A 15,069-nucleotide genomic window follows, 5' to 3' on the forward strand; every position below is an offset into this window, starting at 1 on the left:
TCTATATTAAAAAAAACGCTGATTCTTTTTAAATGCACAGTGTTCTATATTTAAATGCATGTGGTTCTATAATTGTGTGTGTGTGTGTGTGTGTGTGTGTGTGTGCGCGCGAGTGTGTTTTTCGACAGGGTGTGTCTGTCTGTACAGCAGAGATGAGCGACCGTCAGCCTGTTCTGTCAGCACCATAAAAACAGAAACACACACACACCACAAATCTGAAGTGTTCAGAACAGGTGTGTTATGTTGTATATACACACTCACACCCCACAAACTCTCGCACACACACCAGGGTGCGGAACAGCATAATCTCACTGATCGCCTGAGTGTGTGTTCTGCCTCATAAAGCCTCGCTTGTCGCCGTAACCACATTTGATTTAATTCAATTTGGAAATTAAACAAGCAACAAAAACCTCTCATCACATCTCGTTACCAGCCGCTCTTGTTGCATAAGCATGAGAAAGGCCATGCGTCGTCATGGGAACACGGCGCCGCCGCACACTTCCCAAACACCAAGGTCTGCTGACCTGCGGAATTTACGCTACGTCTGGAATTGCGACCTTATTGAAGCCTCACCCACACAGGAAGGGACAGGGGATGATGCCCCGCCCAGTCGGGCAGAAACATCACTGCCCAAGTTGAGGTGAGGTCGCCGCGGGAACCAAAGTGACCCCTGCACAGGTAATGACCCGCAGTGAGGTCGCCAGGCGGGATGCAGACAGACGCTCGTAAAACCAGAAAATGCTAATGAGGGCAACAGCAGCCGCACCGACAACGTCAATCAAAGCTCCACCAGACGTTACCACGACAACCTTACTTTGTCTGCAGGAGGGTACGTTTCATGTTCAGAGAACATTTAGTAACTTTTCGAGTTTAAAGATGCAAATAAAGCAACACAACCAGAAAAAAAAAACTTTCCTGCTTTTCATTGTTCGAAGTTGGGTCAATATTTTATCTTTATCCAAGTTTTAAAATGACGTACGGTCGATATGTACGGAGTACCTGAACCTTCAGGAAGGACCATCAACCAATCAGAGCAGCAGAGCAGCCACCACGCGGGCCAGGGGTGTCCCTAACGCACATTTCCACCTCGCCACCGACCCCAACAAAGGAGCCAATCTGCTGTCGGCACGACGGGGCAAGTGTGCAATCAGGAGACAATGGCGGCTTTTCACGAGTTAAGTGCCCATTGTGATGCTAAGGGCAGAGAAAACTCGACTAATTACACGCAGCTCGCCCCAATGCAACTCACTACACTTCAAAAGAGAGAGAGGCAGGAACAGATGGGGTTCAGGAGGCCGTCGGAAAAAAAAACTTTCAAATCCCTGTTGCCATTACAGTCACCATATTGAAAATTAGCGGCGACCGTGCCAAGGCACAGCTACAGCGGGCGTGGCGGTCAGTGGCCGGAGGGAAAGTTTTTTTATTAGTACAGTTGCAAAATGTACATATTACTCAGTACAATGTCAGCAAAGTGGGATTTATAATACATGGCAGTAACATTAAATAAAACACCAAGCACGATACATACACCTCTAACGCCTTCATAAATACAGAAATGTTAATCATTTATGGCTCAAATGTTTTTAGTCTATGCCTAAAAAAATTTAAGTAATGAAAAAATAAATGCATATAATACATGAGACAGAAAAGTACATATGTAATTTAACAGTTTCTTGCTTGGTGAAATAATGTAATCAGTACTGATTGAATTCTATGTTCTAGGTTCTGTTCGGAACAGCAGAGACAGTTCGGAACCCGGCAGGGAGTGAAATGGATTTAGATAAATTCCGGGGCCGCGGGATGATGAAAATCTGCCGTCCTCCTGGCCGGTCTGTCTTCTGTCCCAATGAGAACCGCTCTATTAAAACCACTTTCATTTTTCTTTCCGCTTCTCCCTGTTCCACGAGCACGCGGCGCGCGCTCTGCGCAGATAATGATCTCGTGGACGTTCTCTCAGAATTTCTCTGCAGCCATACGTCTTGTCAGGCCCCTCGCCGGCGGCCATGTTTGCGGGCCCCGCCGCTGTCCCAATCAATCTCGGGACTGTTCTATTATCTGAGATGCGTAACCTTGATCATTCGCGCCGTTGTGGTGCCGTGTCTGCCTCATCATCCGGCGCTGCGGGCAAATCTGCAGTTAGGAGGGTCCCGCCGGAGAATGTTCCGTCCGCCGCGGAGATGATTAAAGAGTCCGGGAGACGTTGGACACCGCAAACAATCTCACTATGCCGACAATCCCTGGATGTGGTCGCCTGGACGACCCAGGGTGACCAAGTGGTGACCAGGGGATGACGGGTTCCCCCATTTCTCAGCTCAGGAAGTTCCTCCTGGCCACTTGGCGCCACTGTACATCGTAAACAAAACTCCACAGATAAATGTGATTGACTCAAATTGCAGAAACCGGCAAAGACACCAAAACTCGGGACCAGAGATGAACGCCGTGTGACGAATGGCAGAACGTAATTGTAGCTGGAAGTGAGTTTTGGTGGGAATTCTGAGGCCTTTGAAGCTGACTGGTCAGTGACGGGCCGAGGGGAGGGAACAGGCCCGGGAGAAGCAGGGAGCTGTAAGTGGAGGGTGCAGCGCGTCGTAAAGATGGCTGATAAGAGGCGAGGCTCTGATCTCCGCCGGGGTTAAGTGCCGGGCAGGACCGGTCTTGCCCGGCAGGGCGACCCTGACGCCAGACCTCCAGATGCCTGTCTGACCCACTGGCTACGGGCTCCTCCGCCCGGTGGATGCGCGGAGACGCACGGCCGCGTTCACACGCCGCCCGCCGAAGTCGACCAGGTGCGTCAGGTGAGCGATAAATTTCCCAAGCGACTGAGCTGCAGATGAAAGGAGACCTTTTATGTCCCCCTCAGGCGAGGGACAAGTGGTCAGGTGAGAGCAACTGTGTGTGTTTTGAAGTGCCAGTAAATGTATGATTGAAGTGCCAGTAAGTGTGTGTGAGTTTGTGTGTGGAGGAAGCTGAACATGAGTCAGTGTGTGAAATTATTTTGCTTGCACACACACACACTTTACAAAATGTAAAGTCCACCTGCATCTTTCCTCTTGCAGTCGTGTGACGACGACCATCACCAATCGCCATGGTTATGGCTGAAGGTGATCTTGCATGAAGTGAACTAGTGTAATTTTTGTGGGCTGAGCATATGTGTGTTTCAAAGCGCTATGTAGCAGGTGTTGCGCTGGGCCTTGTTCACGTCTTCGTTATTTACAAAATTTTCCAGATAGAGACCAGAAGCTGTTTTTAGTTGGAGTGTAATTATATGGCTATATGCTCGATCGACAGCTCTCATACACCCTACTTCCTCATTATGGACCATTTAAACCCCCTCCTGTCAATACTTCACATGCACAAATTAGTGCAAGCCCTGTTATTTCAGCCAGAAATCATCCAAAAATCGACCAAAAATCTTACCTTTTTGCTTTTTCAAAAAGTCAAATTTGCCCAATCTGGCAACCCTGAACAAGCTTGGCCCTGATGCTTTCATCTCCAGTTTCCTAGCATGTAATAACAGTGGCTCACGGCACCTTCAGCACACCTCACATCACCAAACCAAGCATGCAGACAGATTATCAGCAATTTTATTCAAGGAATTTGATTGGTGAACGTCTGAATCTGACATCTTGTTCGGCACCGCAAAAAAAAACCCCAGCATGTTTGTTAAAATACTGTATGTGTGCGAGTGTACATGATTGTGTGTGTGTGAGTGACCCTTGATCTCCTCACTCATCCTCTGCTCTCTGCTGCTGTGATTGATGGTCGGGGGAAGCTGCTGCACCCAATGGGCTTTTGATGAAATTGTTGGAGGGATCCGGAGCGATAAATCCCCATCAAACGTCCCGGCCGGGGGCGACTCTCCTCTCCTCCCGCCATCAATAACCGGCCGCTGCCGCACGGCACCATGCTGCACACCACCACACACTTCATATTTACAGCAGCGGCCCGCGGTGATGAGGAAAGATGTTTTTATTCATCAGGTGGAAGGAAATATTTGAAAATGGATTCTTTCCCGCAACCAGGCGGAACAGTGGAGAACAAACGTGACAAAACAGGAAATGTTTCATGGCGAGGAACATGGTCAGAGTGACGTCAAACATCGGCCTGTGCTGATACTTTAAAGCATAAAAAAAAAAAACATTAGCATCATTTGAAATCTACAAACACACACACACACACACTGAGTGTGGTCCTATTTTTCCCAGCAGGCGTTGGCTGGAGGTGAGAAGGTCTCACTGCATGATTTGCTTATTTAATTCTCATGTGGAAGCTTAATTGTTTTCTCACACCCACTTTCCCGTATTACACAAGGTCATTTAGCACAGAGATCTACGGTTCTCTACCGTTCTACAGCGCTTTCGTTTTTACAGTTAAAGTACATTTACTCACAGACCTGCTGCTGACATTGTGTGGCGAGTAAAATGTCTGAACATGATTAAGGATACACTGAAACGCTGTGAAAGTGATTATTTGTCACACGTGACACACCACAGCACAGCACCCAGTGCACACAGTGAAACGTGTCCTCTGCTTTTAACCATCACCCTTGGTGAGCAGTGGGCAGCCATGACAGGCGCCCGGGGAGCAGTGTGTGGGGACGGTGCTTTGCTTGACCGCTAGGCCAACCACTGGCCCTACCAACCACTGCACAGCTGTTATGAAGCGTGAAAGTTGGAAGTAAGCTGGATCACTCGCATGCTTCCTTTCACACTTATCAAAACTGCTCATGCTGAGGCATAATCATTCTAGGAAATTATTAAAATTATTATTTTTAGCATTATCAATCCAAAGAAATGTAGGAGTTGCCTTATCATCATTAGCTGGTTTACTAGCTGGGTTAACTTCGAAACTAGGAAAAGTGGTGTATGTGTTTAAACTTTTCTTGATATATAGCCCAGGGGGTGGTACCTATAGAAATAGCATGTGATACCTATAGAACTACTTTTCGAACTGAAACCCACTTTCACTGGATGTCTGATGTTACAGTTCGTTCTGAAAGCGAAAAGTGCATGTCGCATTCAGTCTGAAACTGGCTTCTGTCCCAAAAGTCACCTCATAATTTTAGCATATCTGTATGCGCACTTACCTTTGTCTGATCATGCTGAATCATGCACAATTTCAATTCCTTTACCGATCGATCAATGCATCTCTAGTAAAATACAAAACATTTATATTCAGTGTTTTTTATTTGAGTATAATTGATATTTCTCCTTATATAAAAATGTAAGCATGTGTATGATAAACTATGTCATAAAACAACCCACTGCAGTACATCACTGCTGCAATCTTCTTTCTCTGAATGTCAAAATGATCTTGTGCCTTGTCCACCCTGTCATTAAAATTGAATGAAGTTAGGGAGGGACAGTTTGTTTCTCTAATATCTAGTCAGTAGTTAATTACTTACGCATTACATGTTTATTTGTGTGCAATATACTACTTTTAATATGTACTGGGTGGGAATTCCCCTGGTGTGAATTCATAATAAAAGTGATTGTTTTTGTCATTGTAACACAGCAGCACAGCACACAGCACACGCACAGTGACGCAACCCTTCAGTGAGCAGCGGGCAGCCATGAAAGGGCTCCCGGCAGCAGTGTGTGGGGACGGTAGCTTGATCAAGGGGACCTCAGTGGCACTGTGGCGGATCAGGATTTTGGATCCACCCCACCACTGCCCATGGGTTAAATTATTGTAGAGTGTAAGTTATATTAACAAATATATGTTCACTGACGCTTATCTTTATGTGAAGTGAACTGTAAAATGAAATGGGAGTAGATCAAAATATATTCAATAAATGTAACATTTTACATTTTTATGTTGTCGTGCATTTGTGGTGTTCTGCTTAATGAGTCTATCCTGTTTTCAATGGGATCAATTGCTAATTAAAACAATATACATATTTAAAGATATACTATTATAAATATACTCCTACTGTACAAATTAGAGCAGTTTTTTTATCTACACATCCAGTCAAAAGTTTGTCCCTTCGTTATGGGACGAAGATGGAGCAATTTTGAAGAATCCAATGAAAACATATTTATTATTTGATGTATGAGGAGAAAGTGAAGTATGTTTGATGAATCTGTTTTTCCTCCTTTTTACTTTCATAGCTGCTTTGTTCACTATCGTCATCATCAAAAGCCGCTTCATGAGATGCTCATTAACATGAGTGAATGATAAGAAAGCGTTCAGCATAAACCTTCAGGATCGCGTCCCCGTTGTCCAACTTAACTTACATTACATTACATACACACACACATTAGTGTAAATTATTTAAAAAGCATTTGTTTATTTCTAAATGTGTGTAAAACCATTGCGTGTGTTTGGTAAAAATGTGAGTGCGTAGACCAGAGATGATCTAAATTCTGTAAATGATTATTTAATCAGGCAGATGCAGTAAATGGCTGAATTATTCCCCTCCTTTATATTGAAGGCTGAATAGGCGCCAACAAGCTGCAGGCCCCCAGTGGGCCGGTCCATTAACCATTAACCTGCCCAGCTGGGACGTGGAGGGGGGGCGTATTTTGGAAAGGGGAGGTGCATTATGGGACAGTGGTGTCTCATGCTGAGGTCAAATGAGCTGACCTCTCTCCAAAAAATTCAACATTTGTTTAGAAAATCCCTGTTAAAAAACGACTCCTGGACGGATTCTCCATGCCGAACAGATCTGGACGCTCCTTGCCGTTTTGGAGTCTTTGTCGCTCAATTAGCATAAAAAGCGAGGCGGCATTTTTTCCGCTCAATTTAACCGAAGGGCTGCAGCGGCTGTTAGCCCACGTGCACTGAGCAGAATTATCATAACGCCGAAAACTCAGCACTAATCTTAGTGTGTGTGTGGGTGTATTGCTCAATCACTAGCGTGCCAGAGGAGAGACAGGCACGAGGGAGGCCTGCCCGCAAGGGCTGAAGTGCCTTTAGCACCGAACAACAGGCTTGTAAAAAACACACACACACACCACACACACACACACACACACACACACAGTGGAGAGTTCACAGACTCACAGGCACGTATACTCTGCAGATTTCAGACGATATTGGAGTCAAAGTCATGAGAGGACTGACCTCTGACCTCCATCATATTTGGCAACAAAGCGGCATGTCAGAAACTGACCAATCAGAACACGACAACACCTGTGGGCCTTAGGAGGTGTTTAAGAATCAGACAGGCGCCTTTTGAGTGCAGCAACCCGGTGTGTGTGTGTGTGTGTGTGTGTTTCTGGAACCTCTACTACTACTACCTCAAGACTGTCACAGATAATGAGAGCCCCCCCCCCATTGAGGACTGAAGAGAGCGCCGCCCCGTCCTCTCCAGCCTGACGCGCCCTTTACAGCTCCCCATTGTGGGGCTGTGGAGCGAGGTTCCCCATTACCATACATATCCATATGAACGGTCAGTGCCGCTGCGGCCAGCTGGCCACCGCAGCTCCGCCCTGTATGGGACAACAACAAACCCACCACCACGTCCACAACGGAGCTCCGAACGTTCCTCTAATCATAATCAGAACACACGAACACCCCAGTTCTTATCAAATGAAAAGAAATGATCAACGTGACGATTCGCGTGAGGTGATGTCACCAAAGGGGGTCACATGATCAGTGCCACTCATTTGATGCTTCCTGAACTAGAATTTAATTTAATTTCATCCTGCAGAAACAGGCTCCTGTTGTTGATAATAAAGCGTTTCCAAATGAGAATATGGATAAAAAAAATTTATTGTACAGATTTTTTTTATATATACAACTGTATTCCAGATTTCATGAGCCACCAGCCATAATCATCAAAAAATAATATTTCAATAATATTATTATCGGGAATTTGTCAAGATGCATTAGTATGTCAGTGGAGATGCTCTGCATGGCTGTAGAAGACGTGACTTTTCTCCTCTTTTAAAAGAAGGGGACCGGAGGGTCACCCCCCCCCCCATCAAAAAAAAAACCTGCCCTCCCCGCAGGTTCCTGGCAGGGAATGTCGGAGGGGGCAGGGGTCTTTGGAACGCGCTGAATGGGAGTCCCGCGGTGAAAAGCGGGCCGGCTTGTCGCTTCACAGGCTGCTTTCATTCATTCACTCACTCACCCATTCATTCTTTCATTCAGCTGCTGCCGAAAGTGAGAGAAGGATGGGATTGGATGGGGTGGGGGTGTTGATTGATACCAGAGACCCTCTGAGTTTGTGACCCGCGGGGCACAAAGAGGCACGGCATCTGAGTTCTGGTGCAGCGCTGGAGATGGGGATCGTTTGCGGGGCGCGCAGCATGGAACCCGTCCGCCCGTCCACTCTCCTCCTCTCTTCCTCCTCTTCCCCCCCCCCTCCCCCCGTCAATGGCCTCTGCAGCATCTAAACACTAATCCGTCGGCAGCTCCGCCCGCCCCCTCTGTTCCCCTCTCCTCCCCTCTCCTCCCTGCCCTCCTAATCCCACTTGTTGCTTCCTGTAGCGCGTGCCCTCGGGCGTCGGAAGTTTTTACAAACACACGACACACACAACACACACACTCAAGGAGCGACGGCAACTGACTTCTTCAGCCCATTAAATTTGTGGCACTGGAGGGGGGTTAAGGGGGTTAAAGCTGTGCTTTACGGCCCCGACTGCTTGGGCCCCGCACGCTGACGTCCATGGAGACCCCAGTCGGGTGGAACGCTCTCGGCCCCGCCCACCCGCCGCCGTCCCCCGGGCAGCGGTAACTGAGACGTACCAGAGGGACCATGTGAGTGGCTTTTCACTCTTCCTGCGCTCCCAGGGGTCCTTGTGTTGACCCTCGGCTTCCTAATGAACACAATTTCACGCCACGGAGGGGCACATCAGCCAATTAGAGACGTGACAACCACCTGCAGACACTGCCACCTCCCAGGGGACACGGGGAGCGTTCCTTCACTGCTGCTCCGAGCACGTAGAACCAGCTTTCTACTCTCCTAGTCCAAAAACCTTCCACAAATCTCGACAAGAAGCACAAGCAGAGCGTTCTCTCATGAGGGCCAGACGGGTCAGACTCGGCTGTCATTACTGGTCACTACTGGTCACACCGGGGTCGTAATTCAGTGGGATACTGTACCAGCAGACAGCTATATGACCCCCACTTATCCTCCAGACAGGAACCACTCTGTTAGAACCCTCAGTGTTCCTCTGAGGACTGTAAAACAGACACACAATTCAATTACAGTACACACAGTGAAAGGGAGGGAATTTGCCTAATTAAGTACAAATAATCAATTTAATGCAATTCCTTTTCACACACACATACACACACACACATCTGACCTTTTGCCCCTGCAAGCTCATCTGTAAGTCTGTTCCACTGGGACCAGCCGTGGGGCCAACGCCTCCAGGGACCAAAACCTACTAATGACCCACAGACAGCAGACAGTCAGGGCGGAGGACAGCAAGACCGGATAAATCATACACACACTAACACTTTACAGAGGACACAGTCATCTGTTCTCAACACACACACATGGTTCAGATCATGGTTTGATCAGATGTCATGTTGGAGGGATGAGTTTTGATTATTCTGTACCTCCATCAATCCTCACACACGTGCACTCACTCACACCACATAATCCACACACACATACATTTTATGGAAGTCAGATTAGAGAGGATGTCTCACCTGGTGGAAGAAAGATAGAGACAGGTGAAAGAGAGAGCAAAAGCAGGTGATGGGGAGATACAGGTAGGGAGAAGAGACAAAAAGGCAGGGAGAGTTACAGGCTGAGAGAGAAACAGGTAGAGAGAGAGATACAAGCAGAGAGAGACCAAAGAGACAGACCGCGGCTGAGAGGAATATAGATAGAGAGAGAAAGACCAGAGAGAGAAAGACAGAGGCTGAGAGAGATACAGGAAGAAAGAGAGATCCAAGTGAAGATAGAGCAGAGAGACAGACAGAAGCTGAGAGAGATAAAGGTAGAGATAGAGATAGAAGCAGAGAGACAGATAGCGACTGTGAGAAATACAAGTAAAGAGGTACAGGTAGCAAGATAAATATAATAATTCTCCTGTCACGTACAAAGGAACAGGCACCAGAAAAAAACAAAAATGCCACGATGTTCCGGGAACAGAAACAGGACATAAAGGCGAATCGCCTTCATGAAATATAAAAAGACACACACCTGTCAACTGGCATCACCAAGCTAGTCCAGGTGAGCCTAGATGTGTCACCTCCTTATTACCAAACAGTGAAATTACAAAAACAAAGACTTAACAAAACCAACGAAAGTAAAAGTAAAAAAAAAATAATTATTTTCAGAGATTTCCAAGATTGTTAAGTGTGCACCTCTTGCAACCCCTGAATGTCCAAAAAAAGCAGTCAGTTTCCCAACCAATTTGTAGATCTTCATACTCCACATGCAAACGTGCCACCACTAAACACAGCGGTGAGATTGGTTGTACCCTGGCCAATCCTCTTATTTTTCTGTCCGATCTTTCAAACCCTGCAGAGTATTTTGTCCCAAAACAAACGTCATAAAAAGAAACACTCTCCACCCAGTGCTACAAACCACTGGGGACAAAAAAAAAAACATCCAGGGACACAAACAAAGAAATGAGGAAGCATCTCATCCGCCTGCCCAAAAAAGACAACCCACCACACACTCGGATCAAGTTGCACCACATGTCTGTTTGTAGCTACAGTTGTCCCCTGTTTTGTACAGTGTCACCAGCCTTTGGGGGGAAAGTCCGGCCCAAAAAATCCTGAGCATCGGAAGTGAAAGTTGAAGTGATTGTCATTGTGAGACACCTGCAGCACAGCACACGGTGACACAACAAAATGTGTCCTCTGCTTTTAACCCATCACCCTTGGTGAGCAGTGGGCAGCCACTGACAGGCGCCCGGGAGCAGTGTGTGGGGACGGTTGCTTGCTTAGTGGCACCTCAGTGGCACCTTGGCAGATCGGGATTCAAACCGGCAACCTTCTGCTACAGGATCCACCAAGATGGTCCGCACGTCCACATGCCAGCACCACCGGTTGCCCCAGCAAGCAAACTGATGCCACAACCACTCTCGTACTTCAGATTGGCCAGACAGGAGCCCGAAATGTGACCCCAATTCAACCCAGCCCAGCTGACACCAACCATGGGCGAAGGACAGTAGTCTGCTCGAGCACCCAAGGTCCATGACCCAGCCTCGGTGATCACTGCACCACCAGGACCTTCCACGCCTCCAGTACAGACCTCTAAAATGGCTCATAAGAAATGGTGACTGTCAAGTCCCCACCACCCGCCCTACTCAAGAGAGAATACAGAAGCGTCCATCATTAGAGAGAGAGAGAGACATAGGGGGATGACAGAGGGATGGGTAGAAATACAATCGTGAGAGGAAAGAGCAGAGAGTGTTAGAGCGTGGAAGACAGGAAGACAGGTAAGAGAGAGAATGAGACGGGCAGAGAGACCCTGCAGAGTACGATGGTATTAGAAGGTAAAAGCTTGTTTAATTTAAAAGTGAGATCCGCCGCAGAGCATCTCGTGGAGAACACGAAGATGAGGAGCTGGAAAGGTGAGGAGCCACTAGGAGCGGAGGGTGAAGGGGTAAGGCGATAACCATGAGATGCCCGGGAGGGTAATCGGCGCAGACAGGGCCAGCCGGCCACTGGCAAATGGCCGCTAATGAGAGCGTCTGAAAGGTGCAATTTACCTGCCTTGGGCTCTACGGGCCAAATGGACCAGGGCTGAAAATACGAACTGGCGGAGTGGCACCCCACGATTCTTCACCCGGACTTCCCAGAATGCCCTGGGAAATGCCAACAATTAACATAAGTGCAGAAAAAAAACATGTCAGCAATAAAATGGAAGTGCGAGAGAGAGAGCAAGCCAGACAGACTTTCAGAGACGATGGGTGGGGGGAGAAACAACGCTCAGGCTGATGGGGGATGAAGGAAGTGAGGATGGATGCACCTGCAACCTGCACAAAATTACCCAGCGTCCTTTAACACGGGAGTGACCGGCAATTACTCTGACATTTTCTACAGGCTGTGGCAAAAATGACGACAACTGGGGACCACAACACACACACACACGTATGAGTGTGTGTGACGGGAATCTTCTTGGGCTCATGTGGTCAATCCGGAAAATTACAAATCCATTACAGTAATAAACAAACAGATAAAACAAACCGACGAGCCCTGGCATTCATTAATTAACCACGGACTCCACCCTCTCAAGACAAAGGCCATATTTCACACGCGCACACACATAATCAATTTAAAAAATGAGTGGAAATGATATTAGATACAAATAAATATGATGCGTTTGTGTACATCGTTTTATATATACAGTACAGGCCAAATGTTTGGACGCACCATCTCATTCAATGTGTTTTCTTTATTTTCATGACCATTTATGTTGGTAGATTCTCACTGAAGGCATCAAAACTATGAATGAACACATGTGGAGTTATGTACTTAACAAAAAAAGTGGAGACCTGACCTCCACAGTCACCGGACCTGAACCCAGTCCAGATGGTTTGGGGTGAGCTGGACCAACAAGTGCTAAACACCTCTGGGAACTCCTTCAAGACTGTTGGAGAAGCATTTCAGGTGACGACCTCTTGAAGCTCATCGAGAGAATGCCAAGAGTGTGCAAAGCAGTAATCAGAGCAAAGAAACTAGAATATAAACACATGTTTTCAGTTATTTCACCCTTTTTTTGTTAAGTACATAACTCCACATGTGTTCATTCATAGTTCTGATGCCTTCAGTGAGAATCTACCAACGTAAATGGTCATGGAAAATATAGAAAACACATTGAATGAGAAGGTGCGTCAAAACCTTTGGCCTGTACTGTATATAGTGTTGTATTCTCCACCCAAGATGCTTCGCAACCCCTGACCTTTCGTGCGATGCACATCAGTAAGTGATGCTGCTTGGGTGCCTGAATGAGGAAACTTTAGCCTTGTGGCTAACGATTCACAAAAACTAGTCAGTCAGCCACCATTCTCCCATTGGCAACGTATTAAGATCTTCATTTCATTAAAGTACAACATTCTTGTCCCACCAGTCGACACGAGCGTCTTTATATAACGATGGCGGGCGGCATCGTGACCTCTGACCCTTCTTCCTCCGGATCCTGTAAACCTGTAAACGCCTCTTGCGATGATGCATCAGCTCCCACGCTGCAGACTCTTAACAAAACACACACACACACACACACACACACACAACACAACAACAACAACAACAACAAGAAAAGAAAATGAGAAGAGGAAACGTCCGCGGCGACCGCGATCAATAGCCGCGCGTCGTTCGCAGCGCGATCCGTCAGCGCGCGCGGACAAAAAAAAATAAAAGATGAGCGATTCTTTTGTGAGCGTAATTATTACGCCATTATTCACGTGCGCGTCCACTATTGACTCCGCGCGCCCGAGGGTTTCGCGGAGGCGCGGTGCATCGTGGGAGAGACGCGATTTCCTTTTCACGCTGAGATGCCCATGCATGGCTGGTAAATAGCACTTAATAACAGTTTGTGCACCTTCCACTTTTACAGTGTGGGTTTTAGAAAGTTTTGTGTGTGTTTGTGTGTGTTTGTGCGTGTGTGGTGTTCTACTGGTACCATGACAACCATGCAGAGTTTAGTCAGGCCGCCATTTCTTAACCCAACTCCATGACCCCGATCGTTCCGGCACCTTTTGCTTTTCCCAGTTCCTCGACCCCCCTGGCTCCCTCATCACGGGCCAGCGAGGTGCGGCCCGCTCCTCCGCCGACAAGCAATCTCCACGAGAGAGGGAGCGGGAGGCAGGCGTCTGATGAAATCTGAGCAGTTATCATGCTAAGTATTACCTGCCAACTCGTCCCCGCGCAGCTCGAGAGGGGCATCAATTTTCTGAAGTGGAAGTCAAGGGCGAGAGCGAAGAAGAGAGGGAGGGAGGGAGGGAGGGGGGAGGATAAACATTGACAGAAGCTGAGCCTCCAGCTCCACAGCAGCCGGCACCCTCCTGTCCTTTACTCGCGGAGGAGCGCCACCCCGCGCACACACACACACACGTCGCGGCCACAAGCCGGGCCTTTCCCGCCGCCACTCCATCACTGTCCGTCAGGGCGCAGATCCTGCCCTGAGAAAGGAAGTGGGGGGGGGTGGGCGCTGATGAGATTTTCACACGAGGCGGATCACAGGCGGTCGCTGCGGGCTAATCGCTCAGATCGGCCTCTTTCACGCCGAACAATGGCCGCGCTCCGCGGCAGATAACCTGGCCTGAGTAGCCGCCCGGCGGGAGGCCGCCGCCTCGGTTTTTGTCGGATAATCGGTTTGGTCACAGCGTGAATTAACCTCGGCGGGCCACCTTTATTGGAGGAAGTCGGAGGAAAAGGCCGCGCGGGCTTCGCTCATGGGGGATTACAAGCGTTCCCTTGGGAATCCGAAGAAGGACAGAGCCCCCCGTGTCCTCCGCCGGAGCCGGATGGTGTTGGGAAATTCCCCCTCAGCCCGGTGGCACATTGCGTGTGTTTCGACAGCTCTAAAAAAAAGATTTGTGTGTGTGTGTGTGTGTGTGTGTGTGTGTGTGTAGCAGCGAGTGAAGAAAAGTACAAAGTTGCGGAGGAAATTGACAACGTGCGTATCGACGTGATGACAGGCGGGCGCGGCCTGCCACTGTTTTTCACAATTAGCCTTAATGTGCTTCCTCCATCACGCCTCACGGAGGGAGCGGCTGGTGAAGGTGCGAGAGAGCCGCCGCCCACCCGCCGCGGAAACAAAATAAAGAGCGCCGCGCCGAAGCTGTCAATTCCTGCCCGGCGACGCCCCCGGGCCAGTAATCACGCGACAGCGTCACACCTGGAGCTCTCGTTTCTGGCCAATAAGAGTTAGTGTTGTTGTTTTGTGGAAATGTTGATAAAATGACACGGAAATACCGTGCATGATGTGAGACACTTGCATGGTGAAAGGCCGACCCTCTGTGGGCAGTCCTTGTATAAATAAATCGTCCAGGAAGGACAGCGGCCCCACCCTGACCCGACCCGCCCCCTCGGCCTGGCCCAGGAGGAGGATTAGTGACAATAGCGGCTAATTTCAGGCTATCGGCTGACACCTGTTCCTGTGAGAACAACGGCTTCGTTCCAGAACTTCATCAGACGCGACCTCCCGCCCCC

The sequence above is a fragment of the Denticeps clupeoides genome, chromosome 20 (assembly GCF_900700375.1).
Source record: "Denticeps clupeoides chromosome 20, fDenClu1.1, whole genome shotgun sequence".
Lineage (NCBI taxonomy): Eukaryota > Metazoa > Chordata > Actinopteri > Clupeiformes > Denticipitidae > Denticeps > Denticeps clupeoides.